We start from the raw sequence: 16419 nt of genomic DNA, 5'->3' as shown, positions 1-16419 counted from the left end.
CATAGTTACAACAAATTTTTATTCATAAAAAAATAAATTATTCAAACATTGTGTTTGATGATAGCAGCAAAATGAAATGATCACAGTGATTTCTTAAACAAGATGTGACACGCTTCAAAGTCTTAAACTCAGAAAATTCAGGAAAAGAAAAAATATTTTTTTAAAAACTGAGGTCACATATTTAATGACTAAAGTACCGATGTATATTTTAGCAAAGAATTACAGGTTAAAGTTTTCATTTGTTTCAGTTTTGTTCAGATTTAGTCTGTATGCAGGTGTCTTTATGGTAGCTGACATGAGAGCAAATGATCAAAGGATTTAAACAATGAATTAATAGTGAGTTATGATAAATAAAGCGATAATAAGAGATGACTTTATTCTCATAAACTGTCAACAGTAAATTGAGCATGAGCCAGCAGCCCACAACCCTCTTACTCTCATTTCCTCTTTACTAATGCACTGCCTTGTCTAAGTTTCAACATCAAGCACCTGCATTTTACAAAGATTAGACCTTTATATATGATCCGGATTTTGGTCAGACTCAGTCCATAAAGTAAAGGATTACAGAGCGGTGGGCATATGAGCCAATATAATGATAAAAAAATACGCACCATATTTGGGACGTGTTTCATGTTGGATCTACTTTGTGCAGTTTCGAAGAAGGAACCACATGAAAAGTTGAGCAGAGAAGCGAGGTGAGGCGTGCAGGTGCTGACGGCTTTCTGTCGCGTCTGTTTGGATCCAGAAAAACAGACTTTGAGGATCCTCATGTAGGTGTAGAGAATCAGAGTGACAGAGGATATGGTTATGAAAATAGCACCAAGTATTCCATAGATGTTATTGACTGTGGTGTCAGAACAGGCCAGTTTAACAACAGAATAGTTGTCACAGTACACTTTGTTAATGATGTTCCCACACAGCTGCAGAGGAGCACTCAGAGAAATCAAAAGAGTGATTCCAAGAAATGAGGAAAACCACGTTAGAACAATGAGCATGGATACCTTGCATGGACTCATACGTGTGTGATATTGAAGAGGAAAACATATTGCAAGATATCTGTCATAAGACATGATGGCTAAGTTACTGAGCTGCAAATTTGCATAAGAGTACACACAGAAGATCTGCAGGAAGCAGAGAGGAGCAGAAACAGTGTGAACATCAGAGAGGATCTGAACCAGGAGGAATGGAAACAGCCCTGTACTACCATACAGCTCATTCACAAACAGGCTGCACAGAAACATGTACATAGGTTCATGTAAGCTTCTGTTCACACAGATAACCACAATCAGCAGGACATTGACAGTAACAATAACAATATATAAAAATGCAACAACTGTGAAATATAAATATTTCAAAGCCCCGCTGTCGAGGTAGGCAGTGAGTGTGAAATATGAAACCTGTGAAGAGTTCATCATGATCCTCTTTTTGTTTTTACCATACATCACTTAAACTGTGCACAAACTGAGCTACATTTAAGGATGAGAATCACCCATCAGCGGCCTGATTGTAAGTCCCTCCCAACTGCACTGAATCACTTCTTGTTTTATCCTTTTCACTGCAGCAGTATGACGTCATCATCAGGGGACACACCGGAGAGATTTTAAACTAGTGGTTTCGAAAACGCAAATGGGCCTTCAGAAAAATGTATATTTGTCTTTTGTTAGAATAGAATAGAATAAAATAGAATAGAATTGAATAGTACTTCATTATCTTGGTTGCCCCATGCCAACTGTGTCATGGTCCGCGGCCCGGCGTCCGGGGTGCTGCTGGGATGTCCACGCCCACGAGCGTGGCTGCTAACCCCACACCTGCATCCCATCCCAGGCGATCACCAGGTGGACTATTTAATCCTGCCCTACCTGCTGCTCCACGCCAGTCCGTAGTCGCCTCTCAGCGATCACAACTTGGCGTGTTTTTGTTTTCGAGCCACCTGCCTGTCCACCTGTCCGCCTGAGATTTGGTTCACATTCAGCTTCGCCGTCTCGACCCCTTTTGGAGCTCCACCCCCCTCTGGTTCACTCGGCCCGGCTATCACCGTGAGACGCACACTCCACCTTCCCTCGTATGCTGCCTTTTTTCCGCACCCCAGTAATCTGTCTCTCTTTTTGTTTTACAGCCTCTCACAGCCCCGCTCTCGGCGTTCCCTGTGCGGTCCCTCGGTTTCTTCTGGTTTCATACGTTGTTTTTCTGGCTACCCTCACGGGACACCTTTAGTTGCAATAAAAATTACTTTCTTTATTCGCTCCTACCCTAGTGTGTGTGTTCTGCTACTGGGTCCTGCCTGCGCTCGGAACTTCGGTTCATGACAGTACGGACTGGCCAGTATGGACCCAGCAGATCCACTCCGCTCCGCTATTAATAAACAGGGCGCTATCCTCGGTCGCCACGATCAGCAGCTCCAGTCTCTCCAAGACCGTTGTCAAGAGCTCAGTGACACTCAGAATAAATTACAAACTAGGCCGTCCGACCCCGTGCACCGCGGCGTGTCGCCTCCGCCGCTGGAACCCTTCCACGGGGAGCTGGACCTGTGTGGGGGGTTCCTTTTCCAGTGCTCCTTGTTTTTCAGTCGCACGCCTCACGCGTTCCCCACGGATACTGCTAAGATCTCCCACTTCGTGGGATTGTTACGGGGGCGTGCTCTAGCATGGGCTGAAGCCTACTTAAATTCTCACCCCATTCGTGATTGCGATTACGATGACTTCCTGGAGGAGTTCCAGGCTACGTTTTCCCCTCCGGTATCGGAGGACGATGCCGCGCAGAAGTTGCTGGGGCTCCGTCAGGGGCGGCGCAGTATTGCGGAGTACCTAGTTGAATTCCGTACTCGAGCGGTCGCCGTGGGTTGGCCCGATTCGGCTCTTCGTGGGGTTTTTTTACGGTCGTTAAATGACCAGATGAAGGACCAACTAGCTTTTCACGAGGAGACCAGATCCTTTGATGAATTGGCCTCCCTCTCCCGTAGGATTGACAGACGCTTGCGGGAGAGGGATGCCGAGCGGCGGTCTAAGCCTATGGGCTCCGTATTGCGCCCCGGGTTTCGCGTTTCTCCGCCCCCGCCCCCAGCTGCGTGTGCGCGCTCTCCGTCGCCGCCCCCGCCTGAACCCATGCAGATCAGACGCTCTTGGCTTTCTCCGGAGGAGAGGGAACGCCGATTTCGGGCTGGAGAATGTCTGTACTGTGGGAGGCCCGGTCACCGCATCCCTGCTTGCCCGGTCCGCCCAAACGACCCGGCCCACCGGTGAGTCCGGGGATACGGGTGGGCAGCACTCTAAGCACTACTAGACCCCGATTGTTACTGTCCGTTACTATCGTGACTTCTAATCAGACTTTTACATGCCCCGCGTTAGTGGACTCCGGGGCGGAACAGAATCTTATGGATGAGAAGCTGGCTAAGAGGCTAGCTGTGTCTCTTACTCCACTCGAACCGCCCATCCCTGCGTCTACATTAAACAACCAAGTGTTTGCATACATAACTCACCAAACCGCGCCTGTACGGTTAATCACATCAGGTAACCACCAAGAGCAGCTGTCCTTTTTCACTTTTCCTGCTCCTGACACCCCGCTTATCCTAGGCTACCCCTGGTTACAGAGACATAACCCACACATAGATTGGGCCGGAAAAAGTATCGCGAGCTGGAGTGTGTTTTGTCTGGCGAACTGCCTGAGGTCAGCCGTTCCCTCCGCCTCAACGGAACGGAGGCCCGCCCCGCCACCCGCGCCGGACCTCTCTTCCGTGCCCCCCGACTATCACGATCTCCAGCAGGTGTTCAGTAAAGATGAGGCGCTCTCACTCCCGCCTCACCGTCCATATGACTGTGCTATCGATCTGCTCCCGGGTGCATCGCTGCCCTCTAGCAGATTATACAACCTGTCTCGCCCCGAAAGAGAAACCATGGAGAATTACATCCAGGAGTCGCTAACTGCAGGACATATTAGGCCGTCATCCTCTCCCGTGGCTGCGGGTTTTTTCTTCGTGGGAAAGAAAGACGGGACGCTCCGCCCGTGCATCGATTACAGGGGGCTGAATGACGTCACCGTCAAAAACAAATATCCCCTCCCACTCATTAGTTCTATTTTTAACTCACTCCAGGGAGCTACGGTCTTCACCAAACTAGATCTGCGGAACGCCTACCACCTGGTACGGATACGTGAAGGCGACGAGTGGAAGACCGCCTTCAATACCCCACTAGGGCATTTTGAATATCTAGTGATGCCGTTCGGGTTAACGAACGCCCCGGCGGTTTTTCAAGCCCTAGTCAACGACGTGTTACGGGATTTCCTGAACGTGTTTGTTTTTGTTTACCTGGATGATATTTAGATTTTCTCCAAGACGCTCGAGGACCATCGCATCCATGTGAGGAGCGTGCTACAACGGCTGCTCGAAAATAGACTGTACGTAAAAGCGGAAAAGTGTGAGTTCCAAGCCTCATCCATTTCCTTCTTGGGCTACATCCTCGCTGGTGGGCAGGTGAAGACCGACCCGGTGAAGATCAAAGCAATATTGGAATGGCCGGTTCCGGAGACACGAAAGAAGCTTCAGAGCTTCTTGGGGTTTGCGAATTTTTATCGCCGTTTCATTCGAAACTACAGCCAGGTGGCCGCGCCTCTCACCCAACTCACCTCACCCAAGGTGTCTTTCACATGGTCCCCTGAGGCCCACGCAGCCTTCGCTAAATTGAAGCGATTATTCACGTCCACACCCATTCTGACCCATCCTGACTCTTCTAAACAGTTTGTTGTTGAGGTCGACGCATCTGATGCGGGAGTCGGGGCGGTTCTTTCCCAGCGGTCTGGGCCCCTGAACAAACTCCGGCCGTGCGCCTTTTTCTCACGCCGACTCACCCCCGCGGAGAGGAATTACGACATCGGCGACAGGGAACTCCTAGCGGTAAAACTCGCATTGGAGGAATGGCGTCACTGGCTGGAGGGGACCGAACAGCCCTTCGTTATATGGACGGATCATAAAAATCTACTGTACCTTAGAACCGCCAAGAGGTTAAATCCCCGTCAAGCTCGCTGGTCCCTATTCTTCGCCCGCTTCAACTTCACACTCTCCTATCGTCCCGGGTCACGAAACATCAAACCCGATGCGCTCTCCCGTCTGTATTCCCCTGACAGCGAGGCGCCCCCCCCCGCCACCATCCTGCCTGCCTCCTGCGTGGTGGGTGCTCTCACCTGGGAGATTGAGGAGACCATTCGCCAAGCGCTCCCGGGGGACCCTGACCCAGGGACTGGACCGCCAGGACGGCGCTTCGTTCCCGCCGCCGCCCGGGGAGCAGTCATCCACTGGATCCACACAGCACGATTCGCGTGCCACCCGGGCGTGAGCAGAACGGCGCGCCTCCTCAGCAGACACTTCTGGTGGAAATCGCTACTACGGGACGTGAGGGACTACGTGTCTGCCTGTGCCATCTGCGCTCGTAATAAATCATCCACGAAACATCCCATGGGCCAGCTCCACCCACTCACTACTCCCCACCGGCCCTGGTCTCACATCTCGCTCGACTTTGTTACCGGTCTCCCCACCTCTTCTGGAAAATGTGTCATCCTCACCGTTGTGGATCGGTTTTCTAAGGCCGCCCACTTCGTCCCGCTAGCCAAGCTGCCCTCGGCTGCTGAGACTGCCCAAGCGTTAGTCACGGAAGTCTTCAGGCTCCACGGAATTCCCCTGGACATTGTCTCCGATCGCGGTCCCCAGTTCACCTCACAAGTGTGGAGGACCTTCTGCTCCATTCTCGGCGCCAAGGTCAGTTTGAGTTCCGGTTTCCACCCGCAATCCAATGGGCAAACTGAACGCCTTAATCAGGAGCTGGAGACTATGCTGAGGTGCGTAGCCAGTCAAAACCCCTCCTCCTGGGTTACTTACCTGCCCTGGGTGGAGTACGCCCACAATACTCACACCTCGTCCTCCACCGGCTTCTCTCCTTTCGAAGCGTCCCTCGGGTATCAGCCTCCGCTCTTCCCGGAAGAGGACCTGTCCCTCTCCGTCCCGTCGGCCCCTCATCACCTCCGGCGCTGCCAACGTGTGTGGCGCTGCGCTCGCCGCGCCCTCCTGCGCGCAAAGGAACGACAGGCGCACTACGCCGATCGTCGCCGCGCCCCAGCCCCTGACTACCAGCCGGGACAGAAGGTTTGGTTGGCTGCTGGGAACATCCCGCTCCGGGGCACGTCCCGCAAACTGGCTCCCCGTTTCATCGGGCCGTACGAAGTGGACCGAGTCATCAACCCGGTGGCAGTCAGGCTCCGGCTTCCGGCCTCTCGGCGTGTGCATCCCACGTTCCATGTATCTCAACTTAAGCCGGTCCGCCTCAGCCCCCTGTGCCCTCCTTCCGAGCCCCCTCCTCCCGCCCGGCTCGTCGGCGGCCATCCGGCCTATGCGGTCCGGCGGATCCTGGATGCGCGCCGGCGCAGGCGCGGCTGGCAGTATCTTGTGGATTGGGAGGGGTACGGCCCCGAGGACCGCCTCTGGGTCCCGCGCTCCTTCATTCTGGACCCTCGTCTCATCTCTGCTTTCCGTGCTTCTCTCCGCAGGCGGGGTCCCGGCCGGTCGCCTGGGGGCGACCCTTGGGGGGGGGGTACTGTCATGGTCCGCGGCCCGGCGTCCGGGGTGCTGCTGGGATGTCCACGCCCACGAGCGTGGCTGCTAACCCCACACCTGCATCCCATCCCAGGCGATCACCAGGTGGACTATTTAATCCTGCCCTACCTGCTGCTCCACGCCAGTCCGTAGTCGCCTCTCAGCGATCACAACTCGGCGTGTTTTTGTTTTCGAGCCACCTGCCTGTCCACCTGTCCGCCTGAGATTTGGTTCACATTCAGCTTCGCCGTCTCGACCCCTTTTGGAGCTCCACCCCCCTCTGGTTCACTCGGCCCGGCTATCACCGTGAGACGCACACTCCACCTTCCCTCGTATGCTGCCTTTTTTCCGCACCCCAGTAATCTGTCTCTCTTTTTGTTTTACAGCCTCTCACAGCCCCGCTCTCGGCGTTCCCTGTGCGGTCCCTCGGTTTCTTCTGGTTTCATACGTTGTTTTTCTGGCTACCCTCACGGGACACCTTTAGTTGCAATAAAAATTACTTTCTTTATTCGCTCCTACCCTAGTGTGTGTGTTCTGCTACTGGGTCCTGCCTGCGCTCGGAACTTCGGTTCATGACAAACTGTGCAGGAGTGAAAAAATATAGATAAATACTACAAACATCAGCAATAAATAGCAAACATGGACCTAGTTTTCCTGAGACAGGAGGATCAGGTGATGACCTCCAGGGGTGTCAGAGGGCAGCCAATGATGTTTTTGGCAGTGTTAATGACCCTCTGTGCAGCCTTCCTGCTCTCAGTCGTGGCCCCTGAGGAGAGCACGCTCTCCACTGAGGAGCAGTAGAAGGCCAGCAGCAGCTTCTGGTCCAGGGTATTCGTCCTCAGGACACAGAGGAGGTACAGCTGCCGCTGGGTCTTCTTTTCCAGGGCGATGCTGTTGTGGGTCCAGGTGAGATCAGCTGAGATGTGGGTGCCCAGAAAGTGGAGCTTCTGAACCTCAAGTTTTGTGGTTTTCCACAGGCGATCAGCTTTGCAGCACATTTGCCTAAAGCTGCGGATAGCTTCTGTGAACCAGGGCAGGGATTAAGCACTACTGCCTTTTCTGATTTAAGAGGAGCCACTTTATCTAGAATTTTTTGACATTGCGAGTTGAAGGAGGCCACATATATCTATATCATCGGTTTCAGATAAATTATGGCCTCCGCTGTGTGTTGGGCAAAGTCTAGTCTAAGAGAGTAAGAAAATGAGAAGCAGCGTGACATGAACTGTCAGCAACATGGAAATTAAAATCCCCCAGCAGAAGGATTCTTTCCAGCTTGATGGTTGAGGATAGAAAGTCCACAAACTCCACTAAGAAACTCCTGGCTAGTCCCGGTGGCCTATAGATTAAGATCACATAGAAGGGATAAGTCCTATTGAGCTCCATCATCTGAATTTCAAAAGAGTTAAAGGAAGGGGGTTTTCACCAGACAACAGAAAAAGGAGTTTCTAGCAATAACTTCCAGCCCACCTCCACGTACTGAAAGGTGCAGTGTGGTTAGACAATTACAGTCTGCTGGGCACAGTTCACTAAAATGAACACGTTCCATATTCTGCTGCCAAGGTTCGGTTAGGAACATAAAATACAAGTTATTCCGAATAAAAAGGTCTCAGTTTTTTGCGCTATTGGGGGTCTGGGGACCCAGAACCGGTCAGTATCTGGTGTGACCACCATTTGCCTCATGCAGTGCAACACATCGTCGCATGGAGTCTATCAGATTGTCAATTGTGGCCTGTGGAATGTTGGTCCACTCCACTTCAATGGCTGTGCGAGGTTGTTGGATATTCGTGGGAACTGGTACACGCTGTCGTATACGCCGGTCAAGCACATCCCGAACATGCTCAATGGGTGACATGTCCGGTGAGTATGCTGGCCATGCAAGAACTGGGACATTCTCAGCTGCCATCTGCCCTGAACAATGTGAACCATGATTCATCCGTGAAGCGCACACCTCTCCAACGTGCCAGACGCCATCGAATGTGAGCATTTGCCCACACAAGTCTGTTACGGCGACGAGCTGGAGTCAGGTCAAGACCCCGATGAGGACGACGGGCATGCAGTTGAGCGTCCCTCAGACGGTTTCTGACAGTTTGTGCAGAAATTGTTTGGTTGTGCAAACCAATTGTTCCAGCAGCTGTCTGGGTGGCTGGTCTCAGACGATCTTGGAGGTGAACCTGCTGGATGTGGAGGTCCTGGGCTGGTGTGGTTACACGAGGTCTGCGGTTGTGAGGCCGGTTGGATGTGCTGCCATATTCTCTGAAACGCCTGTGGAGACGGCTTATGGTTGAGAAATGAACATTCAATGCACGGGCGACAGATCTGGTTGACATTCCTGCTGTCAGCATGCCAATTGCACGCTCCCTCATTGCTTGTGGCATCTGTGGCATTTTGCTGTGAGACAAAACTGCACATTCCAGGGTGGCCTTTTGTTGTGGGCAGTCTGAGGTACACCTGTGCACTACTCATGATGTCAGATCAGCATCCTGATGTGGCACACCTGTGAGGTGGGATGGATTATCTCAATATAGCAGATGTGCCCACTACCACACATTTGGACTGATTTGTGACCACTGTTTGGGAGGGATGGTTATATTGTGTATCTGGAATGAATTTTAGGTCTCTACGTCCATCCCATGGGGAATGGGAGCAAAAACAAAAGTGTTGCGTTTATATTTTTGTTCAGTGTATAATCCCCCAACAGCTTGTGTTAGAACAAATGACCAGACATCTTCCAGCTTCTGTCTCTTGAGGGGCACCAGGCAGGGATGCCCACTCTCCCCTTCACTGTTTGCAATTTTTATTGAACCACTAGCAGCAGCAATTAGACAGAATTCAGTAATTAAGGGCATAAAATGCAAGAACGTGGAACATAAAATCAGCCTTTATGCGGATGATGTGTTACTCTTTCTCCAAAATTCACAAACCAATATCTCTGGGGTGATTGAATTGATAAACTCTTTTGCAAGAATATCAGATTACTCAATTAACTGGTCAAAATCTACAGTTCTACCGATTAATTGCTCCTTCCATAATTCCTCTTCTACACCACTGCAATCGGGAAATATAAAATATTTAGGTATTAATGTTTATCCCAAGCTTGCAGATATAACTAAATTAAACCATATCCCACTTTTAAAGAAGGTAGAAGATGATCTGGCTAGATGGAAATGTCTACCCATATCACTCATGGGAAGGGTTGCCGCTATAAAAATGATGGTCTTACCAAAAATAAATTATTTATTCTCAATGATCCCAACTAAACCGCCACAAGATTGGTTCAGATCTCTAGATTCATGTATGTCCAAATTCCTTTGGAAAAATAAACCCCCACGTATAAGCTTAAAAACACTACAAAAGACCAAGGATAAAGGAGGACTAGAACTGCCTAACTTTCAGCACTACTTCTTAGCCAACAGGCTTCAGTTTATCTCAGGATGGCTAAAACATACCCTCTTAGATGAACCTTGGCTAGATGTAGAACAAGCACTCTGCAATAATCTAGAGATCTCAGACCTACCATTTATCAGCTCAAACATCCAACGACATGAATGCTTTAAAAGCATCAACATCAGCTCTTCTCTGACAGCATGGTGGGAGTTTCTAAAATTGACGGCGTCTTCATTAATCCCATGCAAACGTACACCTATCTGGAACAACCCTGACATATTACAAAACAATAATATGATAAACTTTTCAGATTGGAGTGATAAAGGAATCAAATATTTAGAACATATACTAGAAGGAACAGAATTTATTTCATTTGACGGACTAGTTACACAATATGGGATCAACAAGAAAAGATTTTTAGAATATCAACAAATTAAATCCACAGTAAAAAAGAAATTTAAACCGGGTCAAGTTGAACTACAAACACCACCAAGTGTGGTTCAATTTCTTACTCTTAAACCCCCCAAATTACTATCCAAAATATACAGAATGCTTTCTAAAACAGATGAATCAATATCACTTCCTATTGCAAAATGGGAAGCGGATTTATCAGTTAACTTAGACCTAAACTTCTGGTCTCAGATTTGCTTAAAAACCTTTCATCTAATTAGAAATCCCAGTCTTCAATTAATTCAATACAAAATATTACATAGAGTACACTATACAGGTCATCGGATGTTCAAGATGGGCTTTACGTCTACCAACAACTGCTCACACTGCCAAACCAATTCACCAGACAATTATATCCACGCTCTTTGGTTCTGTCCACCAGTTCAGAAGTTTTGGCGCGAGATATGTGAAGACTTATCAAAGTGTCTGAAATGTAACATTCCAACTTCCCCCTTAGTGTGTTTGTTGGGCAGCTTAGATAATGTCACTTCAGAAAAGAATATAGCCCATATGGTTTTCACTGCCCTATGCATAGCCAAGAAAACAGTCCTCATGAACTGGAAAAATAAAAACAATCTTAATTCTAACCAATATAGAAATTATCTATTAGATTACATTAGTCTTGATACAGCCTCTGCCACCACATCAGATCAATTGCTCTGGGCTCCTTTGATCAGCTCCATCACCTAGTGGGGGTGGGGTGGGGGGGGGGGGGGGGTCATAGTTTGGTCCCGCCTTCACTGTTGTGATTGGTTTGGGGGTAGGGACAGGCTTAGGGCGTCGGGGGGTTCCCCGGAGGCATCTTCCTTGCGGGGCTCAACCCGGGGTAGCGGTCATGTCCGGTTGGGGGCTCTGTTGGCTCTCAGGTAACTGTTTCCTCGCGGCTGCGTGCAGCGGGGCTAGGGGAGGGTCTGTGCTGACGGACGTGGGTTACTGACCTTGTAGCCTGGCTGCCCCTGGGTGGGTCCGGGATGGGCGTGAGGTTCTGGGGGCGCTCCGTCTCTGGGCTGGGGCCCTGGCCGGGCCTCGGGGCCTTGGGTCCTGGTTTGTGTGTTGCTGGGGTTGTGGGCGGGTGGGTGCATGGGGGCCCAGCCCTGGAGCAGGATGCCGCCGGTGCATCGAGCCACCTGGGGGGCTCTTCAACTGGTGGGGAAGATTGTCACATCTTGCAGGAGCTTTCCTCTCCTCAGGGGCTCCCTCTGCAGGAGGGGGAGATACAGGAGAGGTGGAGGAAGATCTCAGCCTGGGTGTTTATTGTCTTATGTAGTCTGGAAGATGAGTGGATGGTGGGGTGGGTGCAGTTTTCTCTGTGGTGGGGTCGGGTGGACTGTCCCGGGCTCTGTGGGGCCGGGAGGCGCTGCTGCACTGGGCCCCGGTCTGGATGGGCCTGGGCCCCCTTTCCCTGGCGGGTAACTCAGACACGGTAACTTCGGTCACTCAGGCACGGCTGGCTGCTGGCGGAGCTCACGGGCGCGTCACTGCAACTCCCCCTGGCTTCTGCTCCGCGGCTGCTGAGTGAGCCCTCATCTGGGACTCTCCTCAGCTCTTTCTGGGACAGTGGCGCGGCTGCCCCTCTGTTGGTCTTCCTTGGTCTCTTGTGTTCTGGGGGCCTCTGGATGTCTGGAGTTTTGATCTCCTCCATACCTGCTTCATACCCTGGAGGACGGGGCTGTGGCCCCCCCACACCCTCTAGCAGATCATCACATGAAGGAACCTTTTAAAAACAAGCGCGTCCATGCTCACAGGTGTACACACGGGTGATCACACCCACAAACTACACCCTTTTTGGCTCCTACCTCAAAGCACACTGTGTTCTGTTGATCTTATGTGCTGCACAATAATGTTTAACATTTAGTATTTACTGTCATATTCCCATATATCATTGTGATGCTGGTTATTCTATTACTCTTGTTCTCTTCTGCTTGTTTTCTTTTTTCTTTCTCAGCAGGTGATCCAGGTGATTGATATATGCATTTTTTTCTTTTTTTTTCTTTTTCTGCTCATTCTGTTGGTTTTTGGTTTTTGCCCTTCTCCCCCGTCCCTCTTCTCAGCTGTTTCTCTTTCCTCCAGTCAAGTCTGTCCCGTATTCATTAAGTGAAAATAAAATAAACAATAAAAGGTGAATCAAATGGACCATTACGGCAAGGCTGGGATGGTCAGTTTGGTAAAGTAAATCCGTTGGGCATCTTTCTTTGCCTTTAGACAACAATTCTGATGGCAAAAGAGCCAAACGGGACAGGCAAAAAAAAAAAAAAAAGAATGTTTTCATTAATCAAGTTCGTGATTAAAGGTGAGCCTTTGTTAAGGTTGTTTAGGTCCTAAAAATAAATCTAAAGACAGAGGCAAGCAAAGCCCACAATCCAAAAGAAACAGAGAAGACTAAGAATTCCAGGAATAATGAAGGTAGTCACAATCAAGTTAATTACAAATCGGGAACACAAGAGAGGCAGGAATAATATAATGAATATAAATCAGAATCCAGAGAACCAGAATTGGAGATAAAATATCTGAATTTCAGGAGTGAGACCATGCCTCCAAACAAGTGCCTTCCGGTTCTTATCTATATGATCCCCCTAGGAAGCTGTTCGTTCTCCCACGTACACCTTTTGAGAAGGTTTTTAACACAGCTTATCTCACAAGAGTAACATTATTTGGTAAATGGTAAATGGCCTGTATTTATATAGCGCTTTTCTAGTCCCTAAGGACCCCAAAGCGCTTTACATATCCAGTCATCCACCCTTCCATTTGCTTTGCTCAGCTCTGCTTCATCGCATCCCTTTCAGGCAGTCCAAGAATATCGAACACAATGAATGTCATTGCGGTGCTTCAGGGAGTGCTGAATGCTGCAGACCATCGAGGGAAACTTTCGAGCAGTTTTCTCGCCGCACAACAATCCAGTCTGCTTCGTTGATCCATCTAGTCATCTCCTTTCTGCTAAATCCATTTATGAAGTAACTCCAGCTGCTCACCACCTCCACGAAGTTCAGCAAGATCAACCACCAGCAAAGCTCACAGCTCCACTCACATTGCTCGGAAACAGGCCCACTGGCCGGGCCAGTTAGCCGAAAAGCCAACGGATGCCAACACAGGACCCAGAAGCCACACTGTACCCACGCTTACGTAAGGTCTCCAGAGTAGCTCGGTTTCAACTGCTTCTTAACCTACTTAACCAAATGTTAATCCAAAGTCTTCTTCATGCAGAAGCAAATGAAAGCTCCAATTGAAAAAGCTACTGCGTACTTTTTAGCTCCACCCACTCGTCAGTGCCAGGTAGCAGGGACAAGCTCAGTTCTGTGCACCTGCCTCCTAGCTTTTCCACCACCATCCAATGCTTGAAGATGATCCTGATATCACAAATGGTAAAAATGATTCCTTTGAGATGCTCTAATGTCTTCTGAGTGTTTTGCACAACTTCATTCAAAACACTGAAGTTATAGTGAAACAGAATCAGCGGAGAGGTCAGGTGACTAGTTAAATGGCGTGTTGAGACCAAATGTAAAGGCAAGTTTTCTTTCACGGCGCCATCCATCTTCATCCGCTTTATCCGAGGCCGGGTCGCGGGGACAGCAGCCTAAGCAAAGAGGCCCAGACCTCCCTCTCCCCAGCCACCTCCTCCAGCTTATCCGGGGGAACACCAAGGCGTTCCCAGGCCAGCCGAGAGATATAATCTCTCCAGCGTGTCCTGGGTCTGCCCCGGGGCCTCCTCCCGGTGGGACATGCCTGGAACACCTCACCCAGGAGGCGCCCAGGGGCCATCCTTGTCAGATGCCCCAACCACCTCAGCTGGCTCCTTTCGATGTGGAGCAGCAGCGGCTCTACTCTGAGCCCCTCCCGGATGGCCGAACTTCTCACCCTATCTCTAAGGGAGAGGCCAGCCACCCTTCGGAGGAAGCTCATTTCTGCCGCTTGTATCCGCAATCTCGTTCTTTCGGTCACTACCCACAGCTCGTGGCCATAGGTGAGGGTAGGGACGTAGATCGACCGGTAAATTGAGAGCTTCGCTTTTACACTCAGCTCCCTCTTCACCACGATGGACCGGTGCAGCATCCACATTACTGCAGCTGCAGCCCCAATCCGTCTGTCGATCTCCGGCTCCCTTTCATGGCGCCATTTCGAATAAAGTCTATACAATAAATATTCAAATGTCGTGATGTAAACACCTTCAGTGACTTGTGTGAATTCATTTTTGTTCCTTCATAAATGAGTACAGCTGATTGTTTGACTTTTCCTAGTCTCACATGTGTTTGATCTAATTATTTATTGAATTGTAGTTTACACATTGATTTCTTGTGATCATATGAAGTCTCTGAGGAGGTGAATTGAGCACTCATAGCTTAAAAGATTGGGCGACCTGATAATTTTTCCACCTGTGTTTTCATGAAGGATTTTTTTTCTGACCCTTGGGGCATTCTTTCAGTCATGAGGTCAGTGTGCCACAGTGGGCGTGTTTTCAGAACAGAGTTTGTGAAGAAGCAGAAGCAGAACTTTAGCTCAGTGGGGAGTGATTCAGGGGTCTGAGTACAATGTCATAACCCACGTTGCCTAAGCACTCTGTTGAATGGTAAGCGCTGGACATTTACCATGATGGATTATCATCAGTGAAATTCTTCCCCAACTGTTTCATGTCTGTTGCTTTGTTGGAGTTTCACTGTTTTGAAAACCTGTGGTTATATGATGTGATGATAAATAATATGGATCCTGCAAACAGTATTACCTTTGTTTTTTGAATGGAGAGGAGGATGACGGTAAACTCATCTCAGAGTTCATTCTTGGTGTTCAGTGCCTATTTTGACAGCGGGCATTTGAAATATTTATTTTTTGTGATCGTTATGTCTTTATATTTTTTAATCATTACTGCCAATGTCCTGCTGATTGTGGTTATCTGTGTGAACAGAAGCTTACATGAACCTATGTACATGTTTCTGTGCAGCCTGTTTGTGAATGAGCTGTATGGTAGTACAGGGCTGTTTCCATTCCTCCTGCTTCAGATCCTCTCTGATGTTCACACTGTTTCTGCTTCATTTTGTTTCTTGCAGATCTTCTGTGTCTATGCATATGGAAGTATTGAGTTTAGTAACTTGGCTGTTATTTCTTATGACAGATATCTTGCCATCTGCTGTCCTCTGCGATATCACACATGTATGAGTTCTAGTAAGGTATCCGTGCTCATTGCACTAACATGGTTGTTGACTTTTTTTGCAATAAGTGTTTTGATTTCTCTGAGTGCTCCTCTGCAGCTGTGTGGGAACATCATTAACAAAGTGTACTGTGACAACTACTCCATTGTTAAACTGGCCTGTTCTGACACCACAGCCAATAACATCTATGGAATACTCTACACGTTCACTTTAGTTCTTCTGGTAACTTTAATTTTTTACACCTACATGAGGATCCTTAAAGTCTGTTTTTCTGGATCCAAACAGATGCGACACAAAGCCATCAGCACCTGCACACCTCACCTCGCCTCACTGCTCAATTTTTCATGTGGTGCTTTTTTTGAAATTATACAAAACAGATTTGATATGAGACAGCTCCCAAATATGTTGCGTATTTTTTTATCATTATATTGGCTGACGTGCCAACCACTCTTCAATCCTGTAATCTATGGGCTAAATCTGACCAAAATCCGAGTCTCATGTAAAAATGTAATTTGTAGAATGAAGGTTTTTACACTTTGTCACAAATCAAACTTTAAAATATAATATCCAGTTAAAACTATGTGTTTGTGCTTTATTCAGCAAATATTTGGCAGTTAAATTTCTCCACAGTTAATTCTGGAGAAGATTAAATACGTCTTCATGTCAGAATCAAGATCCATCCATTTTGTCCTTTTTGTTTTCCTGATCCGTCTCTTTTCTGATTTGAATTCAGCCTCAAGCTGACAGGTTTACAAGGACTGTTGCAGTGCCTTATTATAATGAAATCTAATGAGAAATGATATAATAAACTAAACACAGAATTGTCTGAACTGGTATTGTTTTTGGTCTTAATGTCTGAAATCAGAAGTCGTG

At 48.6% G+C, this 16419-nt stretch overlaps 1 protein-coding gene and 2 pseudogenes across 1 annotated transcript in view; 2 read left to right on the top strand and 1 right to left on the bottom strand.

Annotated features, from left to right (window-relative positions):
* The window catches only part of LOC146560418 (uncharacterized), a 358436-nt gene that overhangs the window by 224045 nt on the left and 117972 nt on the right, over positions 1-16419 (top strand). The gene's annotated exons all lie outside the window — the stretch shown is intronic.
* On the bottom strand, positions 542-1412 carry LOC146560426 (olfactory receptor 11A1-like; annotated as a pseudogene).
* On the top strand, positions 15148-16009 carry LOC146560425 (olfactory receptor 4B13-like; annotated as a pseudogene).

The sequence above is a fragment of the Mchenga conophoros genome, linkage group LG14 (genome assembly GCF_057382185.1).
Source record: "Mchenga conophoros isolate Kocher_MC1m ecotype Shallow Benthic linkage group LG14, M_conophoros_male_GT1.1, whole genome shotgun sequence".
Classification (NCBI taxonomy): domain Eukaryota; kingdom Metazoa; phylum Chordata; class Actinopteri; order Cichliformes; family Cichlidae; genus Mchenga; species Mchenga conophoros.
The sequence above is the reverse complement of the archived record's forward strand: the minus strand, read 5'-3'. Positions and strand labels throughout refer to the sequence as shown.